The sequence below is a fragment of the Equus quagga genome, chromosome 15 (genome assembly GCF_021613505.1).
Source record: "Equus quagga isolate Etosha38 chromosome 15, UCLA_HA_Equagga_1.0, whole genome shotgun sequence".
NCBI classification, from domain to species: domain Eukaryota; kingdom Metazoa; phylum Chordata; class Mammalia; order Perissodactyla; family Equidae; genus Equus; species Equus quagga.
The window spans coordinates 37,985,810-37,991,382 of NC_060281.1; positions in this window are offsets into that span (position 1 = coordinate 37,985,810).

The window sequence follows — 5,573 nt, forward strand, 5'->3', positions numbered from 1 at the left end:
GGCAGAAACGGTCTATTTGGGATGGATAGGAGCTAAGTGGTGGGTGTGGAAAGTGTGAAGGACAGAAGGCTGTGGGTGGGGAGCAGATGGCAGGCACCTTTTAAAGGCAGAGGAGGAGGAGAACTTTTGGAACAAGAATTAAAAACAGAGATTAGATTCACTGGTGGGAGAGAAAAAGCACAGGAAGCAGATGCTACATTACCCACAGGCGTGGGGATCCCTGCCTGCCAAGACCCCAGGGTTCCAGATAAAAGGCCGAATGTTTGTTGGATGATTTATCAACATAAACAGTGATTGACTCAAAAAATATTTACAGAGCTTTCACTCTATCAGACACATTGATGTCACTCAGAATGAAATGAGACATGAAATAGAGCAGGAGGCTATAAGCTAGATGCAAAAGTCAAGTAAGTATGAGAGATGAGGAGGAGACTGAAATGTGGGAGAGCATGAAGTTGTAAAAGGGGCGTTCTGGGAAAGCTGAGATTTACTTTAGTTTCAGAAGTACTGTGGCAACACTAGTAGGAAGTTGGGTCCCAGGAAAAGGAATCACTGGGCATCACGGAGATGACAGTGGAGGTGAAAATTGTTCATTTGGGCAGTGATCAAAGTATTACTTGAACATGAAGCTGGAAGTAAAACTAGCAGAGAGTTAGCCATTAATGATTAAGCAGCTAGGAACTAAAGGTTTTTTTCCTTTTCGCAATTACTGATTCTGGCTTTTAGCTATTTAACACACCCATTGTCAACTGTGCTGTTTAGGCAATATGCTGTCCGACTCCCACTACCTCCTATAGATAACATCTTCCTGGAGCCTGGGTCACCATGGTAATGGGTGGGTGAGCTGTTTTTCAGGAATTAGAACTCCTTGTCCCCTTCAGGTCGGTTGAGACCACCAACTCATCAACTGGGGCTGTGCAGATGTCCGACAGGCGATCTTTTGATGTCAAGAGACTAAAAACTCCACCCTCAGATCATGCTAACACCACCATTTTGTGAACATGGGCATGGAGTCTGACCACGCTTGCACAGATCATCAATTACCTCACCTCTCCTCATCTCCAATCACCTACCTCCACATTTCAGACCACCTTGCCCCCTATCCCATAAATATCCCTGAGTCCCTATTTTCAGGGAATCAAATTTGAGACTCATGCTCTCGCTTCCTTGCATGGCTGCCTTGTGAGTAAACTCTCTCTGATGCAATCTCGTCGTCTCGGTGTTTGGCTTTCTGGGAGCCGGGCAAAAACAAACCTGCTTCGCTAACAGAAGGAATTAGATAACTTCTTGTTTCAAGAGGAATGCTAGTACACATTTTTAAAAATTTTATTACATAAAATTTCAAATAGACACAAAATAGAATAGAGTAGTGAACTCCAGCATATCCTCCACCCAGCTTCAACAAAGATCGATATTTTGCCAATCTTATTTAGCACTTCCCCCCTCTTATTTATTCCCGGAGTACTTTTAAGTAAGACCCAGACATCTTATCATTTGACTTGTATGTATCTCTTAACCAATAAGGACTTTCTCTTCCTTTTAGGCATAAGCATAATGCCATTATCACAACTAATAAAGTTAACAATAATTTTATAAAGTTGCTTTGACAGCAGCAGACTGAAGCATTTGCTAGGGGCTCTAAATAAAAACACTGGTGTTTAGGAAGCTGAAAAGAAATGCTGATACAGGGACAGGATTAGTTAGTTCTTTGATGGTACCATTAAAAATTATATTGTAAAATATTAGCTAACATGGGGAAAGTTCAAGATGAATGTATATAGTAAGCATTGTGTTACATATAAATTAAACCTTTTTTCTTATATATAAACATATATACACAATCTCTTTCCATATCTAGCATATATAGATATAAACTATACGTATCAGAAGAAAAAAAGGCTGAAAGAACATTTACTAATATGATTAATTATCTGAATGATAGAACAAGAGTTTATTTTTGCTTTTCAACCCTTTATGCTTTTCAGGCGGTGTGTGCGTTGGGGTGGGGGGAGGGCGGCAGGGAGATGGTCGGGGGAGGGATCGTGGCCTCTTTGATGGGGCCGAATTAATGTTCTGTGAAGAAAGTGACTCATCTTTAATCTCAGTCCACAAATCAGAAATGCAGCTGGATACATAGTAGGCGCGGAAAATACATGTTAAATGAATAAAATCTAACGAAATAGAGTGAAAGTTTCACTGGTTTATCACTTTGTCAGAAAAAGGAGTGGCAAAGAGTCAGACTAGTTTACCCTCCCAAAACGACGCCCACCGGTATCTCTACAGCACTGCACGCCGCCGCCACCCCAACAGCCTTTAGAATCTTCAACAGGAAGACGATGACGTCACACAGGGTTTTCGGTGTAGGTGGGACTTTGTCCTATAAGACTTCCGAGAAATGGAGACTGAGAGCTCTGACGCCCGCCAGTCTCGGAGATTTCTGGGAACTGTAGTTCTCAGACGTAGGCTCAGGCCATGCAAGGAGGGACGTGTGGTTGCTAGGAGTTCGCTCTGCTGTGTTCTCCCAAAGCCACCTCTGCTTTGGGAGGAGGGGTCTGAGGCTCCGCGCGCTCTCGCCTGCTGTTAGAGGGGGTGAGGGACCCAGTCCGTGTGTCGATTCTAAGCTCCATAACCGCAGCAACAGAATTTGGATGGCGGGTAAGAAGGCTGTGTATACCCTAGTGCCGCACACAAAGAAAAGTCCTGGTGTACGAGAGTTCCTGCGTGTGGGACTGTCTGAAACTAAGTTTGGAGCCCTTTGTTTGACAACAAGAACAAATACATCCCAGTGCGTGGGTCTGGGCAACATAGCAGGGATGGGGTAGGACCGAGAGGCTGAGACAATCGCGTGCCTGGTACTCTGGGAAACAGGAGTCTTTACCAGGAAAAACAAACCTGACCTGGAATTTTTCAGCCGGAGATCTTGGGAAGAAGCAGGAAAGGAACATGAGGAATATATCCTAAAGCTTCTGAGATTGAAGCCATCTTTGATTGCTTTACCAGGGAAATTTAGAATTAAGATAAAACCGCGAAATCCTCTGTGAATACCAAAGAGGTGGTGAGTGGTGGGCTGGTTGGTTTGTTTCAAAGCCTCAGAGAAAGATATGGGTAATAGAAAGATGAGATTCAAGGGGAGAAATCAATCCCCAAAGGCTGGAAAAGCGAAAAACAGACATCTCGGAAGAGAACTCTTAAAAAGGGCTGGGAAAAAGTAGTTTCTCTTGCTTCAGGGTGGGGTGTTAGCGGAATGTGTGGGACCTCTATAATGTCACCCTCACAGCTGATCATCCAGACCACTTCTCTCCGTTAGACTCCGCTATGTGTGCCAGCATGGTGTCTGAAATTCCTAAGAAAATGCTTGCGTTGCCTCCTCCCACGGTTCAGGGGAGGGGACAATGAAATTACCAAACCCTTTTAGGGAGCCGGCTTCCCAAAGTGTGTTCTCTTGTAGAGAGTCACGGTAAGATAGAGGAATATGGTCCCCTGACCCAGACTGCTTGGGTTCAAGCCCTAGCTTGGCAATTTACTTGCAAGACCTTGGTTAAACTACTCATTTCTGCTTCAGTTTCCTCACGTTTCAAATACGAATGTTATCATGGATGTATTTTCTAGGGTTTTTTAAAGATTCAACGAATTAATTCATGTAAAGCTTTAGAACAGTGGCTTATAGATAAGCACTCAATGTTAGTCATCACTTTGTGTTATTAGTTTATATGTTATTAGGTAAGTTTTATAAGTTATTAAATAAGAAGATCTGAGCATTTTGCTCTTAAAGCACTTTCATGTGTTTTAAATTTTTTTTTATCAGAGCAGTCTTGTGAGATGAGTGGAAATAAAGGGGAAACTGAGGCTCATGCTAAATGACTGACTTGTGTTCAGGGAGTAGGTGGTATTGTTGGGGCCCAAAGCCTCATCTAATGGATAATTCTTTTGACCACCAATACATAATGTCCCCAGTAAAATTCTTCTAGCTTGTATCTATGAAGCTTTGTCAAACCTCCTGCAGAATGATTCTGTACACACCTTAGAGTCAAGTAACAGGTTGGGAATTCAGGCAGTCCTCAATCTATAAACAGAAACTATTTGACCTTTGCATGTGCTGGAGAGAATTTGAGTCTAAGTTGATCTTTGCATGTTTCAAAACATCTAAGGAGACAATTAAATTTATTATGATTTATTCTCATTTATACATGCATGGGATTATGGACAGGCATCTCTATGGAAAGGTAAAGTATTAGCAAATTGCCTGGTATCATCTCCCTTCGCACCAGATGGAGCTTCATTCCAAATCCTTGCTGGCTTGAGAAAGGCAGCTACAGAAGCCAACTGCACTGAGAAGAAAGTGTTGGGTTCTGATCTCCATAACTCAGAATACATTTTTCCCACGTTGTTATGATGGTTTGTGAGTCAAACACATTATGGCATAAGCTTTTAGGATTTGACGTACCATCCTAGCTTCCAAGCATTATTTCCTTGGAAAATAGTTTCTAAGTTGCTGACTTTTGGAACTTAACTTGTAGATAAAAGAGAGATTCTTGTAGTTTTCTCATTTTTGTGTGGCAGTGACCAGGACCCAGAAATATTCAATGATTTATATATTTGATAGGTATTTCTTGAACAACACTGTGTGCCAAGTACTATTTTGTAGCTGGGGAACAAAGGTGGACAAAAAAGACAAATTACCTGCCCTCGTGTTTGATTTGGTTAGGGAAGTTCGGTTTGGAAGTTTGGTTAGGAAGATAGACTTCAATCAAATAATCATATTAGCTAGAAATTGTGAAGGAACTGTAAGTGCAAAATGACCTAGTCTAGGAAGTCATGGTGATGCGGGCTCAGTGAGCTGAGGAGTCGAAAGAAAGATTTCTTGGACTCTCAAGGTCTGGTAGTAGTGCTCTTTTATTCAGAGAATAGCATGAGGACAGGACCTATGGGCAGTGAAGAGATGCAGCATGGGGACAGGACCCATGGGCAGTGAAGAGATGCAGCATGGGGACAGGACCCATGGGCAGTGAAGAGCAGTAATGGGTTGAGGGTAGGGCTAAATTTATAAGGCATAGGTATGTGAGTTATTTCTTTACTAGACAAAGGAAAGATCATGTGAAAAAGTCGTTAAAATTGTATCAGTGTAGGTGGGGTCTGGTTACCGGGTGGTCATAAAACTTTGGATAGAAGTCAGGTTGAATCAAGTCAGGATGACCTATACTTCCTGGAGGATCATATAGATCAGTATGTAGGCCAGGATGCTTCTCTCCCTGGGGCAGCCTTGATTCTCATCAATAGAAAGCTCCATAAGGAAGTGACGCTTGAGCTAAGAGCTGACGGGTGAGAAAGACTATTTAATATGTTGTATTAGCCATATTTTCTTATTTTCTGTATTCTTGATACTCTGGCATCTGGGGCCTTGCTGACTGGGGAGACACTCCTTTTCCAGGATTAGCTAATTCCTAGAGGTATCAAACAAGTTGCCCCCTGCAGCATATCTTTCATAGGCAAACTCACCAATACAGAGCCCATAACATGCCTCCCTACCTCCTCTCTTTGGCTCTACTCTCTAGGCCACTATTTCCCTGTCCTAG